At 35.1% G+C, this 17,574-nt stretch overlaps 1 long non-coding RNA gene across 17 annotated transcripts in view; it reads right to left on the bottom strand.

Moving 5' to 3' along the window:
- Nucleotides 1-1,816: 1,816 nt before the first annotated feature.
- LOC103909450 (uncharacterized) overlaps nt 1,817-17,574 on the bottom strand; it is a 59,509-nt gene continuing 43,751 nt past the window's right edge. For 10 of the 17 annotated variants that reach the window (XR_015520222.1, XR_015520216.1, XR_015520230.1 and 7 more), the window contains one exon: nt 1,817-3,898. This is a non-coding gene — a long non-coding RNA (uncharacterized LOC103909450). Of the gene's footprint in view, nt 3,899-9,613; nt 11,607-17,574 lie in introns of those variants that run through there. The other 7 variants (XR_015520226.1, XR_015520225.1, XR_015520227.1 and 4 more) reach the window with 1 other exon arrangement.

Raw genomic sequence — 17,574 nt, 5'->3', positions numbered from 1 at the left:
TTATTATTATGAATAAATTTTCATCAGGTCCTATCTATTTATTAGATCCTCTTATCTGTTAAATAGATACTAGTTCTTATTATATTACTAAAGATTTAAATTTGTTACTGATAACAACAGAATATTTACTCATCACTATTGAAATATAGTGCCTATAATATTTAATCAATATTTATTATTATCAAACGAATATCTAATGAATCTAATCAATGTTTCTGATATATTTAATGAAAATATAATTATGATGACTAAGATTAGGCGGCGCAGTGACGTAGTGGGTTGCGATGTCGCTTCACAGCAAGAAGGTCACTGGTTCGAGCCTCGGCTGACTCAGTTGCCATTTTTGTCCAAAGACATGTGCTATAGGTGAATTGGGTAAATTGGCTAAATTGTCCGTAGTGTATGTGTGTGAATGAGAGTTTATGGGTGTTTCCCAGTAACGGGTTGCAGCTGGAATTGCATCCGCTGTGTAAAACATATGCTGGATATGTTGGATATTCCACTTTGGCGACCCCTAAATAATAAAGGGACTAAGCTGAAAAGAAAATGAATGAATGAATGACTAAGGTTTAAAATGCAGGAGTCACATGCGGAAGAATGTGGATAAACCACACTACATTTTCATGCTACTCGTCCTTCATTTTTTGGTAGAATCTTTTCCATTAGGCCTATTCTTATTACTAGTACTTATTTATTACATCCTAGTTCTTATTCATTAGATAACAGTACGATATTTTTAGATCCTGATAACTAATAAAGTGAAAACAGAGTGAATGGTACGTCTGTGCTTTTTCATGCATTTAATGAAATGCTTGTTTTGTTAACATAACATTTTTATGCAAGAGTCATTTTGAGTTCACTGTGTTTTGATTCTCCAGATTATTTTATCTTTATAATATTCAGCCTTTAGCATGTAATACTGCTGTGGAAATACTCATGTGGAAGGTTTTGAGGTTGTTTATGGTCAATGAAAGCAATTTGCTAGAAAGTCAGGCCCAGCTTCAGCTTTGGAATGCAAGGAGGGCCAGGAAAAAAAAATAGATTGTCTATTCAATCATTTATTGATTTACTGATCATTTGAACAGAAAAGCAAACTAACAAGAAAACACTTGAACCTTTTTTCTATCAAAAGTTTGATATTTGTACTGAAGACTACATCTCTGCGTGTTTTCTCACTTGTGTATGTGTTTGTATAAGAGAGATTTTTATGGGAAAATCATGCATGGCTCAGGGTAGAAAGTGCTTTGAATGTATATAACAGTGTTTACAATAATTGCAACAAAGAGCTTTGGATGTGCAAGTTGTTGGATGTTGAATGTACAAACAAACTTTGTTCCTGATAATACCACTCGGTGCTGCTTACTGTTTGTTTTCTTTCAGATTTTCTACTTATTTACAGCCGTGTGAAATGATGTAAGAGAACTGCATTTGATAGTGGCACGCTGAGACGCTCTGAGTGCTTTGGGTGTTGTGAACAGAAATCATTGTGCAATGCTGAATTAAATTCTCTTTCTTCTAAAGCGGTTTGATTAGATTAAAATCTTTAAAATTGCAATACTTTAATCTAGCCTGTATACCTAAAACACGTTTTAAAAGATCACCAACCAATTTCATGCTGCTTTCTCAGTTATAAATCACATCACAGAAATGTTGTTATCTGATGTTGGCTTTTTGGCTAGTGACTGGCTTTTTTGATAATTGAACTGTAAGGAGAATAAAGCCACTTCATTGTATTCATTTTAATAAAACACCCACTTCAATGCTTTATCACAGTTATTCACGCAAACATCAAGAGGCATAGGAAAAAAGTAGATACCCCTTGTCAATTCTCTTTAGCTTGAAGGTGTAGGGCTAAGGGTTAGGGGTAGAAACCCTATTAAATGAAGATTTTTCAGGAGCACACTTGAATCCAAGGGGTAAGAAAATCTTCCACAATACACCATCTACAACGGCAGCATGGCTGCAGTCAGGAGATGCACAAATTAGTATTTTTTGTCATTATTACGAATTTTTACAACAAACAAGCACATGTTGTAATATATTTATAATCGCGTTCATGTTACCATCATGCTTAAAAAAAACCAGCAAAAATAAAAAACGTTAAATTTCGCTATTTATAATCCATAATAATAACTCCTGTACAGCAGTCCCACAACATTCTGACACTCAGTGACACTCTGATACCCTGTCAGTGGCTGGAAAGGACCTTTTTACAGTCTGGTATAATGTTAATCTTGTTTTGTGTGTTTAAATAGATGAATATGGCCACGGTGTAAATGCACAGTACTGTTACAATCGTATTGCCACATTATATCGTTATGATAACATAATATATGCCTTCAGTGATTTCCTGCTGACAAATATAAAAATAATAACACAACTGGAATAACTACAGCAGTCTTGATCATCTGATCTCTTATGAAGTAAGAGATCGCGATGACATATGAGGATGATGTGTGCAGGTGTTGTAGTGGTGTCCCATTTCTTAAGGCTAAATTTAAAAGCCCTTCCTCTTCACACTTTATTTCAAGGGGCAAGGGCAAAGGGAAGGGGTAGAGGTGCAAAATAGAATTGGGATTGGGCCTTATAGTTGGCTTTCTTTTGCATACCATCCCCTTAAAGCCTACTTATAGTAAGATGGGCGTACTTCAGAATACTGCAAAGAAAACCATCAAGTTGATGTAAATAGAGAAGGACTGCCACTCCCAATGCAGAAGCGAATGGGCAGACCTTGATTGAAGATTGTCAAAACCAACATTGTTCTTTATTATATTATCTTGCACAAATTGTTTGTTCACCTTAAGAATAGCAATATGAGCTAGCAAAATAATCACTGTAAATTTAGATTTCACACAGACTTTAAAGGGGACCTATTATGCTTCTTTTAAAAAGATGTAAAATAAGTCTCTGATGTCCCTAAAGTGTGTATGTGAAGTTTCAGCTCAAAATACTACATGAATAATTTTATAACTCTTTGAAACTGTACCTTTATAGGTTTTGATGCAAATTCTGCTGTTTTGGTGACTGTTGCTTTAAACTCAAATAAGATTGTGCTCCAAGCCCTCTTTTCAATAGGCAGTATAGGCAGAGCTACAAATGTGTCATTTTGGAGCAAAATTTTCAGATTCTACTCTAAAGCTTATTCTTGTGACTTCGCCCCTGATCCAGCAATCACTGTTTTTGGTTGATCTGACATGGGTTCAGTCATCAGATTAAAAAAAGCTGTCCAATATAGAATGATGATGATAGCTAAAAGAAATATATATTCTTTGTCTATGAAAAAAGGCATCACAACTACTTTTTAAATTCTGGCTTTCAGAATTTTTATAACACTTTACATTTAGAGAAACTTAGACACAATCTTTCTGATAACATTGATGGCTTCGAAGGCATCTGGAAACCCTTTTTTAATTATCTGTCAAATGCCAAGGATAACAGTTTAAAGGTATAACCCTGTCATTGTGTGCAAGATCACCATATTGCCTGCATCCACTGGCCTAGAAATATATGTGTAACATTGTTAACCTCTGTATAAAACTGGAGGAACTGATGTAATAATGGTTTTTAAATCTTTTTTGTGTATGTGTATAATACTCAACTAAAAAGTGTTTCAGCAGACTGTTTTTATGAAGTGTGATTATAAAAATATAAAACTAATACGGCTTGCCATTTATCTAATCTGTTTTCACATCTCTCTCTCTCTCTTGGTCTCTCTCTGTCATCGGGGCTCAAACTCACGCTTAAGAGTTTCGCGTTGTTCCCATTAAGATGGCTGTGTTTTTGCAGAGGTAACGGATCGGGCCGCTCTGGAGCCTCGTCCTCCTCAGTATCGAGCCGCTTCTCGTGTCTCCTGCTGGGAATCTGCTGAAGCTCTCATGCAGCTTCAATTACGACGCCCCTAGAGAACAAGCCGGGATGATGTTAGTGCTGCGACCGCCCTGCTGCATCCAGCATTACATTACAGCTGATTTGTCAGCCTTGCACTGCCTTGTTCAGAGCCACAACAATATATTGATCCATTAGACCTGCAGGCTTCAGATTTTATGCTGAGCTCATAATAAATCTGTTTTTTTTTGCCACTATAAATATAGTATTTTGCTATGCATTGGGCAACTGAATGTTGACGTAGCTTGAGTTTTTGCTCACTCATATCTTTTTTCTGCTCTATTAAATAGGAAAGCTCATGTATATTTCCATAGAAGCTTTTTTAATCTAATGCATTTGTCTTTTAGGAAGAAGCATCTAAATCTTGCACAATCTATTCTAATCAGATCTCCTGAAATATCTTCTGCAGTTTTCCATTTCATTGATGGCTCATGTTTGCTAATTCAATTTAAAACCAGGCCTGACTTATTTCATAGCACGAACTGACCAGAGCTTGTTCAGTAGATGTGAACTTACAGGCCACAAACCTATAGTATGGGAAAACCAATAGGCATTATAAGGTCAAGCTAATACAATCTTAAAATGAATGTTAACATAAATAAGTAAAACTAAACAGAAGTATAGCCTACATAAAATAATGTTATACACAAAAGAAAACATAATGAGGAATACTGGAAAATGATAGCCATTGCGTTTAAAGGCCTAGTGAAGTGCTTTGAAATATGCATTTTTATTTGATGTTTGACATAATTTCAACTGAACCACGATGTGAGGGTGGGACATACAGTAGCTCCTCCCCTTTTAAAAAAACACCCAATCGTGTTTTGTTTAGCGCTGCCCTGTCAGTGAGAGTGGTTGAGCTCAAGTGCTTCAAATGAAAAGCAAATGAGAAGCGTCCTGAAGGGGCAGGGCCAGGGCTTAATTTGTGCCAGAACACGTAAGATCCGGATCCAGCACTTCTGAAATATGATCCGGCACCTCATTTTACTGATCCCCCTCCTCAACAGCCCTCCTCCTCCGTCGAGAGGAGTCTGGATGCAGATCTGGGGCAGTGCAATCTGAGCTGCATTCAAAGCTTTTTAATGCACTTACCTAACCCCACCCCTAACCCTACCCGTCACAGTGACGTTGCTCACTCCATTGAGTGCATTGTGTCTGACATTGCATCGCCCCTCCCCCCACCGCTCTCCACTTTCATGTACGACACCTCTCCATCCTCGGGTAACATGCCAGATCCGTCACCCCGATCTGTTCTGGGACCTCGCAATTCACAAATTAAGCACTGGGCGGGCCATATCAGACCCTGGAAAGCATTTGATTGGTTATAATGTGATGAGAAACTGTAGAATGTGGTGACGTGAATAAAACTGTTAGTCCATTTAGGCAGAAGTGACAAACTACAAACTACAATGTTTATATCAGTTTTACATCATCTAAATGCAAAGTTTGTTACTGTTTTGGAAAACACTAGCTTATAAATATCTTACAAAATAGTAATACTGATACTAACACCTAAAAACTGTATCTTAATGTGACCTTTAGGAATTTATTATTTTTATTTTTTAGGTTTTCACCTTTTTGTATAGGACAGTAGAGAGCATTGCCAGGAAAGCAGAGAGAGGGGAAGGATCAGCATAGGAGTGCAAGGCAGGAACTCGGGTCACGAGCACCAGAGTGTATGTGTCGACCCACTGACCACTACACCACTGGCGCCGACCAACCAATAGCATTTGAATTTAGTAAACTATCTCTTTAAAGTGTTTGGTAATAAAATCTCATATAAAAATAAGACTGATATATTTCATGAATAAATCATATTTATATTAGAAAACACATCAATGTTTCATGCAAGTTTATGCTTCAGTAAATCAGTGAAATCAAATCATTCTTCCTAAACCACAAAAGAGTTCAATTTTATTGAAAAAAAATATTATCTTTGCATTTTGCAGTAAGAAGCAATTTAGCCCTGTTTAATGTTTTATCTAAGTTATTTAGATTTGTCACCAGTGTTTATGATGGGCCCACTTAGAGTTGTTTTCATCCCATACTCTCACAAATAAAGGTATAAAATTTTTGAGGTGGTACCTTTTCAAATACTACAATCTTATGCTTTTTTGCTGAATGCAGATAAAAATTAATCCATGAACATGATGACTACTGTTTTAATATGGATATACCTAGTAAATCACTGTATTGAGCCTGCTCCCTCACAAAATGACTGGTCATCAACTTCAATGCTGATGCAACCCAAAACATCACTCACCCCTGATATCACCCACCACCAGACTCACCATCACTCATGGCATTCAATGCCTCTAATATCTGTTTGACATCCATTAATCACAATCTTTATCCATTGTGACTAACCTGAATACCACTATTTCAGTGGGGAAAAGGCATTGCTTAGCATAATACACTTAAATACAAGCAGTGCAAAAATATAGGCAGATCTGCAGCCGTCGATGGGATTGTAACAAACAAACAAAAAACACAATTGTAATCAATAACTGGGAGACTTGGATATTGAAAAACAGCTTTAGGTAAATTTGACCCTGTGGTGGTTCTGTTAAAGGGTTAGTTCACCCCACAATTAAATTTTGTTATTAATTCACCCTCGAGAGCTCCCTAAATCTCAATAGGCAGCAATGGTCCCGAGATGATCAAAGTACAAAAAAGGAACCAAAATCATTGTCACAATAATATGGTTCAATTTTAATCATACAAAGCTCCTTGAACACTTTAGGGAAAAAATTTAAAAACGGCTTTGTTTGCCAGAGTCTTCCTTGTCAGCTCAACAGGGTGCATGTTTACTATGAGCAATAATACCATTAAGTTCCTGGTATACCTCAAATCAAATTGAAAAATTAAGTGAAATGACAAAATTTTGATTGTAATCTGACCAAAACAGTTCTTTTGAGCAGTTTGAAACAGCTCACCAAAGTTAACTATTTAAGGATTTGTTTTGGATCCTGAACTACTTTGACCTATGCTTGGTCTGTAACAATTATGCAATCAGTCGGTGTGTACTGGAACTTCGCCTTCTTTAAAGTGCTTCATCACTTATTTCCACACAAGGTCAAATAGGACATCAACATTTAAAGGGCACCTAGGTTACCCCTTTTTTCAGATTTAATATAAGTCTTTTGCGTCTCTAGAATGTGTATATAAAGTTTTAGATCAAAATACCCATCAGATTTTTCATTATACCTTTTACAAGATGCTGTTTTATACTGATTTCCAGCAGGGGGGGGTTTAGTCGTACTGCGCCTTTAAGACGATTCTTTCCCGCCTACTGTTTCTACATGAATCCTCCCTTAGCTGCGTCAGACAACAGACAGACTTAAAGGAAGAAGGTCTCACGTAGCGTTTGTGAGATACTACAGTAAGAACTAACCTTTACTAATCAGTATTGTGAAGTTGCATTGATGAGTCACACACAAGCGCGCACACACACACACACACACACACACACACACACACACACAGATACACACGCACACCGCAGATGACACACACACACACGCAGGCAGGCAGACAGACAGACAGAGCGCGCTTAGCTTAGTTAAGGCTAACCTCAAGTACTGTGTGGATATCTGTTATGCTAATGTACAAAATAAACCTGATTTAACTTCCACAAACCGGGATTGAAGCGTCTTCTTTTATATTTGTTCTGACACGCGGCTTTGCTGATGAAGTAAAGCTGAAGTAAAACGCTGTAATTAATTACACACATACTCTGTTTTAAAACACTTTAAACATGTGAAACTTACACTTAATCACATTTGATGATGATTGCTGATCCTAGCGAACAGAACAGTTGCTTTGCGTATGTCTGCCTGGTCTTGTTGACATATACACGTGACTACCGAAACATGTAAATGCGCGCAGCTGTCAATCAATTCGGTGGGCGGGGGGATCGCACACCTACGTAATGGTGCGATCGATTTGAAAACAGCTCCAATTGGCCGACCCTTTTTTTTGTAGTTAAATTGAAAAAAATAGGACTGGGTGTGTTCATATCACCCCAGTATGACGGTCTATACACTATATCAACACACAGATCTGTCCAAACAGCTTGAAAAGTAGATTTTTTACCATAGGTGCCCTTTAAAACAACAACACCAAGTAAGCAATATGAATACACTTGAGGGTATGTACACTACGCATTACATGATGTATCAACTTAGTTTGAAGTATACCGAATCTTTAAATGTAAGCAGCGCAACACACAAACATTATATTGCCTGTAGTAAAATCAAATGATCTGATAAAGAAGACATCAGTGAACAAACTCATTTTTTACAGTTTTTTGGTACATAAAAGTGTTCTTTATAGCTTCGTATGACTACAATTGAACCACTGAAGACACATGGAAAGTTTTTGGTTTCTTCTCTGGACTTTGAATGACCCTAGACCGTTGCTGTCTATGGAGATGGGAGAGCTCCTGGATTTCATCTAAAATATCTTCATTTGTTTTCTGAAGATAAATGAAGGTCTCGGGGGATTGCAATGACATGAGGATGAGTAACTAATAACAGTGTTTTCATTTTGGTCATTTTTTTAACTACCCTTTAAGTTACCCAAGTTAATTTAATCTTTGTTTCTATAGTGTATTTAGGATGTAGATTGTGTCAGAGCAGCTTCACATACTGTAGATGACATTCTAGTGAATTGAGACAGCTTTAGCCCAGTTTTCACAGTTGAAGTTGGGTTTAGTTCGGTTAAGTGTAATGTAAATGTCACTACTGAATTCCCAAACACTGAAGAGCAAATTCAGTTATGCTCAGACGAGTTTGAACTGTTTATAAACAAACATGGACCGTTTGTGACAGCTATTTTCCCTTTATTTGTGCAAGCTATCAAGGATGAAGAGGCAAGGTTTGGATGGCTCTCTTCCAGTGAGAGATCAGTGGGTTATGATTAAGAGTCTGGTGGCCGTCAGTGGGACGAGAGCAATGATGGAGAGAAGGAGGAGGTGAGGTTTGCTCTTCTTGACTGCAGATGAACACAGAGGGATCCAGAGGAGGGGTGAGAGTTTTGGAAGACTCGGAGAGACTGCAGTGCTGCAGAAGCAGGGCGTTGCCTGTGAATATGAGGAGAGCGACGAATGCAAGACCATCAACAAATGAGGCCCTGTGGAGCAACTGAATGTAAAAGAGCAGATCAGACGAGAGGGATTTAAAGAGAGAGAGAGAGAGAGAAGCTGCATTAACACTTCAGAGCTGCTGTGAAAAGACTGGAGCTGACATCTTTAAGTCACCAGTTTAATTGCTTATTGATGATTTTCGCTGACCTGTTTCACCTTTGTGGAATCAGTAACTCATTTGGATGGCACAGGGTGCATGTGTTAAAGAAATATGAAGCAATTACAAAATTATTAGCATTTTAATAAATAAAGAATATGAAGGAATTACACAAGAAAGTTTAAATTAAAAAATAATTAAAGAAAAAAAATACAATAACAAATTACAAAAATTTATGAAAATAAATGAAAAAGGAATAATAAAAAATGAGAATAATAAATAAATGAAGAGTAACAAATACCAATACAAATAAATTAAAACAATAGAAAGAACAAATACGTTAACACATATCCATGGAATTTTAAACAATAAATTAAAAAGTATAATCTCAACAAATAAATATATAAATAATAAAGAATAATAAATTACAAACAAATAATAATTACTTAATTAATACAAATTGGATTCAAAAAAACTATTTTTTTACAACTTTTTATTGATTTTTCTTATTTCAAATAATGCAGTTGAATATCAAATACAGACCATTAGCATAAAAGCAAACTAATACAAAATAAATAACTACAAACAACAAATAAAATCATATAAATTGAGTAAGTAAACCAAACCAAAGCACATACAAAGGAAAAAAATAAATAAATGTAATAATTTTTTTAAAAGGTTTGGGGGGTTGCTAATATCAGCTTTAATTATTATTTTGTGTCGTTACATGTTTGCTAGCATTGAGAGAATGAAATTGAAATGAAATTTAAAAATCTCCTCATTTATCAAGATAAATTTCAATCCTTCATGTAAAATATGGGAACATTTTTTTAAAAACTGAAACTTGTCCTAACTCTGAGATCCACTCAAAAATTGGAGGTCTACTGGAAGATTTCCAGTTTTTAACAATCACCTGTCTGCCTAGCTAGCATGATACAGCTCTGTATCCACTGTGATTCAGCTTTATTCATGTGGCTTAAGGGACAGGGATTACCAAGGACACGCTTGGGCAAAAGTCATACGGGGTCTGCAATATCTTTACAAGGTATTCATGCACCTCTCTCCAGAAATGTTGGACTTCTGGGCATTACCATAATACATGAAATAGGTGACCTGCTTCTTCTTGGCATCGCCAGCATTCTGGATTGTTTTTAAAAACCTAACACACTCTTAGGAGTCCAGTAAACTCTATGTAAAACCTTAGGATGTAAAATTTTCAAACAAATGGTTTTAACATCTCTAGACATTATTTTTAAATTCCCAGCAAATTCCCCCAGCTCTCATCTTCAAATGTGCATCCCAAATCTTTTTCCCATGTCTTAAACTTTACAATTTTTACAAATTACAACTGGAAACTGTCTTATGAACACTTATTTCATACATTTATTGAAAATGGAAATAATTGAATATGTATTTTTTTTTTTTACTTTACTAAACAATTTTCAAAATTGCGTTTATAAACCAAACTTTTGATTGTTAGGAAAAAGTCTGCGACAAAATTATAATAAATATAGGTTTTAAATAAGTTAAGAGTTTGCAAAAGCATTATCTTACTGGTCAGAATTAAGACATATACCTCAAAAAAATCTGGGTAAAGTTGAACACAAAAAGACAATTACCTCAACTGAATGTACAGTGCTCAGCTTATATTAAGTACACCCCTTACAAATCTCTCTTTTAAATTCTTATTTCTAATAGGAGGCTGTACAATATTACATTTGTGCAGATTAGTCAGTATTGAAGCCAAATCTGGAGCTTTTCTAACAAAATAACTTATGATAACTGTCCAAAAACCAGTACACCCAAATGTATATGTTAGAAAAAAAATATTAAATACAAATTTTAAATAGAGTAAAAATCAAGAGAAGCAAAAAAAATAATAATAATAAAACATTTAGTTGAATTTTTTTAGGTAAATTTTTTTTTGCTATATTGTGCTTGAATTTAATTGTATTATCTTTCAATTTCTAAATATTTTTCGTGACTAAAGTATTAAATATATCTGTTTAATAAATCAGTTTTGTTTAAATGCACCAAAATATATTACCTATATTCACTGAGAAATGGATAAAAATCTTCATTATCAAAATGTGCTGTACTCAATTATGCAAAACACTGTATTAACACTGAGATATTATAATGACCAAAATGAAAAATACAAAATTCTCAACTCTTAATTTATTTCAATTACTTGTCAATGCAGTATTGCTTCCTCACTATGCAGCATTAAACTGAAAAAGTTCCTGCAGATCTAGAGGCATTTTACCAGCACAAGGGAAACAGGAAGCATTGTGTATCTCAATTACTAATAGCAGCATTTAGAGTTTTGAATATTTAATGAGAAGAATCAGCAAAGTCCAGTGCAGAAACCTGCATTCATCAGATACCGCATGAGACGCTCAGAGCTTCAGCCGGCTCTTCAAGACTACAGCAAGTGTGAAAGGCATTCAGACGAGCAGCACAAAAGCTCATTTCTCCCTAGAGAGAAAGAAAAAGGCTCTGTGATACCAGCGTGCTTCTGATCTCAAAGCAGCACGGAGTGAATTAAACAGCAGGCAAACTGTGTGGGATGAAAGAGAAAGAGCTCCTGCTTAGACTCTATTTATACATCGTTATACTCCAGAACTCTGACGCTTCTCTTTGGTGATGCAATAGAGGCAGAGCAAACTGACTGAGAGGACACTAAAAACTTGCAGATAATAAACTTGCAAATAAATGAAAAGAAATAGTATAATGTTCTGCACTGTTCATTAGTCTAAACAGTAAAGTTGGTGAACTCATTTGCACAGACATTCAGATGTTTTTGCAAGTGTTGTCTGTGATTCATTTTTGTTCATGTTGGATCATCAGATTTTGAAAAGTACACACAGTTCATGGAGATTGATAAATTACCTGTTTACATTTTTTCACTTTTCAAAACATATTATTGATAATACAATTATAAAAAACAGTGTTTCAAATTATAGTCAAAATACAGCTAATTAGAAATGTAAAAATAATTATTTTTAGGAAATGTCTGTTCTTAGCTCAAAACTGACAACACAAATAACACATTTATTATATACGCAACTTTAAATAACTGAATAATTAAATGTTGTATGTTGTTTGGTCTAATTTATTATTATTATTATTATTGTTGTTGTTATTATTATTATTATTACAATAAAAACTGCTGAATTATTTCAACCCAACTGTGGGTGTAATAGGGACTAACTCAACTGCTGGTAAATTTTTTTTAATTAAATTAATTTAAATATTAATTAAATTTAACCTAATTTTTGGGTTAGTCCATATTTTACCCAATTTGGGTTTAAATAACCCAGCATTTCTTACAGTGTATATAATAAATAATATGAATAACAATATATAATTCATTAATTTCCTACAGCTTAGTCCCTTTACTCATTAGAGGTCGCCACAGCGGAATGAACCACCCAACATATCCAACATATGTTTTACTGGGAAATAATAATAATATATAATAAATTATGTAAAATTATAATAATATATAATAAATAATATATAATAAATTATGTAAATATTAAAATACATTGTTATAGTACTTGGTGTTTTGTGTTGATGAAAAGTGAGTGACTGGGTGTAATATAATATAATATAATATAATATAATATAATATAATATAATATAATATAATATAATATAATATAATATAATATAATATAATATAATATAATATAATTCCTTACATTTATATAGCACTTTTCTGGACACTCAAAGCGCTTTACACATTGGGGAGAATATTCTCATCCACCACCACCTGCATGATGTGACAGCAGTCATATTGCGCCAGAGAGGAGACAGAGTGATGAGGCCAGTTATGATATGTGGATCGTTAGGAAATGGACAGGGGCCAGTGTGGAAATTTGGCCAGGACGCCGGGGTTAAACCCCTACTCTTTTCGAAGGACATCCTGGGATTTTTACTGAGAGTCAGGATCTCGGTTTAACATCTCATTCAAGATACAGCACTCACTGACTGAGTCCCCTTCACTATACAGGGGCATTAGGACCCACATAGACCTCAAGGTTAAGCGCCCTCTGCTGGCCTCACTAACACCACTTCCGAAAGCAATCTTGCTTTCCCAAGTGGTCGCCCATCCAGGTACTGACCAAGCTTAGCCCTACTTAGCTTCAATAGGCGACCATGTGAGAGTTGCAGAGACCTATAGCTGCTAGTTTACATAATAAAATATCAAATAAAATAATATAATGGTATATCTAATAATTAAAAAATATAACAACAGAATCACAATTATAATCATAACTATTATTAGTATAAAAGCTCTTAAATATCATTACTGTTTTACTGTTAGTATTTTTTACAAGTTTACTTTAGTCATGAGAATGATGAAAGAGCTTTCTAAGATCATTAAAAAGCTAAAGATTCAAAAGAGAAATAGAGAAAAGACCAAATAGAATCACGAATAAGGCATCAAATCAGGCAAAATAAAATTTCCAATAATGAAAACAGGCGTGTTTTTACTGTTTTTCTATTGTTTTTTACTCCGCATCAACAGAAATCATTTACCTCAACACCTATGTAACAGAACAAATAATCAGCTAGTCAATACCACCTTCATCTCATCCCATCCTTTTCTCCTCTCCCTCCCTTTTCCACTCAGCAAAAATTCCTCCCCTTTCTTTGCATTCCTACACGACAACATGCCTTTCCCCCAAGGTCACTTCAAACCAGCTCACAGCCCGCGGACACCTCTATAACCAATGCTCTTAGGGCAGAAAAAAATGCAGTTATGTATTGAGAAACAATTTTGGAGATGAAGCCCGTATCTCCCGCTGCCTCAGCAAAATCCCTCGAGTCTGCAAGTCAGCATTTTTGAGTCGCGTGTTCTTGTGTTTGGCCGACAGAGGGCAGCATTAACTGCTGCTTAATGTAACAGAGCACCACCAAAACAAACAGGCGCTCGGATGAACAACACACAGGAAGGAAAGCAGCTCTGCAGTGCAGAAAAGAGGCTGCACCATTATCAATTACACCTCCATCTCACATCGGATATCAGTGAGCGGCCCTGCGGACGCAGCACATTTCCTCCAGCCCAGACCGGCCCAACCAGAGCCAAAAACTAGAGCCGCAGGCCACTCACTGGGCATTTCTGCAGTACCTCAGTTCACTTTATAATAGAAATATCTTTATTTAAAATGAATTTCAACATTATACCCTGGTTTCACGGACATGGCTTAAAGGGATAGTTCACCCACAAATTAAAATGTTCACACACCTTTGAGTGGTTCCAAACCTTTACAAATGTCTTTATTATGTATAACATAAAAGGAGATATTTTGAATAAAGCTGAAAACCTGACACCACTGACATCCATGGTAAGAAAAGCAAATAATTTAGAAGTCAATGTGTACAGCTTTCTTTAAAATATCTTCTTTTGTGTTCGGCAGATAAAAGTCAAACAGGTTAAGTGAAGGGTGAGTAAATGATGCCAGAAGTGCTGTTTTGTTTCAAGATGCATAGTAAAAAATCATATGTAAGTCAATGGCTGCTGCTTTCCAACATTCTTCAAAATATTCTTTTTTGTGTTCAACAGAAGAAAAAAAAAACTGTTTTAAATCAAGTGGAGTAATTCTTTTTTGGTTGAACTGTCTCTTAAAATCCCACAATTGCCTTAACAAAGACCTTTTTCTGCATTAAACTAAGCCCTAATTGTGGAACTGAGCCTATACATGTTGGAATAGTGAGATTAAAGTCTCAATTGGGAGATTAAAAAGTACATTCACAGTTACTTTTTTGTCTAACGACTATTTAACTAGATGTCATAACATCCGGTCTCCCTCAGTTTTTCTCAGTCACTTTGGTACATTTCTCAGATCAGAATTGAAATTCTCTTCATTCTTCACATCACTGTGTCACTTGTGCTCATCAAAAAGCAGTTTCTCATTTATTTGAACAAGTTGCAAATGCTTTGGTTCATTGCATGCAAATGATCATGTACAACTCTCTGATGTTTCCTAATTCCTACATTATCAACTGCTTATGGCATGTTGATCAAAGAGCTTTATAATAGGTATCTGCATAGTCTCACACTTGTCATTCTGACTACTGACATGTTCATTGACTCCAATTTTTATTTTTTAGAGATGAACTAAAGATTTTAAGAAAAAGACTGGCTTTTGCTTTTGTTTGTACGCATTGTTTTGAGAAATGTACTTACAGTTTTGCAAATTTTAATTCTGATCTAAAAAATGTACCAACCGACTGAGAAAATCTGTAATGTAAAATCCATCACCCATATTATTTACTGTAAATAAATGTCTTCAAAATTAACTAATATCAATCAAATTGCACAATCAGTTTCAACTTAGCTTATGACTTATTTTTTATATAGGAAAACAGGTTATTTAAAATACTATTACAGTTTTTTCTCAGTCGCTTTGATGCATTTCTCACAACACTATTTACATTTGCAAAACAGTTAATGCATTTCTCAAAGCAATTAGTCATTTGTGCACATCCTAGTAGCAGTTTCTCATTCTTTCCAACAAATTGCAGATGCTTTTGAACATGCATCAACTGTTTTCATACAACTCTCTGCTATTTATAACATTATCATTTGCTTATGTCATGTCAGTCAAAATTAACTAAACTTGTAAATGCTGTATAGTCATTGCATATAAAACTAATAGTCCTCATCTCATTACTTGAGTCATTACATTAAAAAAAATGTTGAACTAGTTGTCAAAATCTGTCAAGCAAATTTTATAAAAACCAATTTAAATCTTTATTTTCTTGAAAATGTCTTTAAAATTGAACAATTTGATGAATGATTTACAGACCTGTCTATGTTGTAGGCTAAGTTCCAATATGTACTGCAATATTGTGTACAGTTGTGCACAATTCTACCCAAAGGGAGTTTGTTTGTTGTAAATAAGGGTGTGTTTATTCTTTTTCCCAATGCTGTGAATAAATTAGAATTGCAAAGAGCATCTGCAGTAAAAATATAAAGCATACATATTCAGTGTCTTGTACTCAGATACCTCACTAAGCAGTGATGTCTAACTTTACTGTAGTTTTCAAATGGCTGTGGAAACAGTATATAGCGCTGTCTTGAGCATTTTCAGGAAGTGTCACCAAAATCAGACTTTTTGGCAATGGAAAAAATGTACAGAGTAAACTGTCATAATGAAAACATGAAAAAGCCATTTGACTATCTAGTTCATAAACAATGGTGTCAGGACTTTTCATTTTGATGATACTGACACTTTGATTGACATCAATACTTGCTTTTGAGGAATGAACTATCAATTTTGAGCATGTGACGCGCTTTTGCAGGTTATCAGCTAGGTTTTGCAGATTGTACTAATAGTTTTGAGAAATGCATTAACTGTTGTGCAGAAATGCACTGGTGTTGTGAGAAACGCACCAAAGCGACTGAGAAACACTGTAATATGGTAAACCGACATAAATTACTATTACAAATTAATAATAATAATGATGATGAAAGTGAATTGATTAAGTTGATTTGGAAAACAAACAGTTGATGGTAACCATTAATTTCTAATATAGATAGCATTATTATGGAAAACAATGGCAACCATCAGCTGCCCAATGTAATAATTTTTATCATATGATTAATGTTGGGATGACAGATAGACAGTGTTCCACATAATTTCTTCATGTTGTCCTAATACAAATTAAGTTAGCTTTTCACAAAATTAAGTGGACTGAACATGAGACCACCAGCCTGAACCGTTGATGCGCAAGGCAGGATGGAAATTCTGACCCTAGATAGATAGATAGATAGATAGATAGATAGATAGATAGATAGATAGATAGATAGATAGATAGATAGATAGATAGATAGATAGATAGATAGATAGATAGATAGATAGATAGATAGTCATGTTGAAGTGTTTCACTGTTTCAGCACGACTCATGTCTCATTAAATCATATTATATTTCTCTGTTTCTGTTTGTTCTCCAGCTGTGTGTTGTCGTGGGCTGGTCAGGGTTTCTGGGTGCGACTCAGGGCTGCAATGAGACAGGCTGTCTGCCCCTTTCTCCCATAAAACTAATCACATCCATATATCTCCCTCACCCCACGAGGTGAGACAGCATTGCATTACAGCTTTTGATTAAATATCAGATACTGCGCCTGCAGGAAGGAGACAGAGAATGTAAATATCTAAAGTCAGTCCGGTGGCATCTATAGAAAATTCAATCGTTGATTCAAATCTCATTTACACACTCAGAAAATACTGCAAAATATATATTTTAGAGTTTTTATTATTAGATAGAGGTAGACAAGAAAGGACACGGTGATGCTGCAGTTAAGAAAACAGTCCATTTGAGAGAGCATTTGAGAAACTCTTGGCACATTGAGCTCGCCTGTGTAAACATTCATTATCTAATTGGCCCTACCAGAAACAAAAGCAAATGACAGAGGGAAGTGGGGGAAACT

Source organism: Danio rerio, chromosome 21, assembly GCF_052040795.2.
Source record: "Danio rerio strain M-AB ecotype USA chromosome 21, GRCz13ab, whole genome shotgun sequence".
In the NCBI taxonomy this organism is placed as follows: Eukaryota; Metazoa; Chordata; class Actinopteri; order Cypriniformes; family Danionidae; genus Danio; species Danio rerio.
Note: the sequence above shows the minus strand (reverse complement) of the source record. Positions and strands in the feature narration are given on the sequence as shown.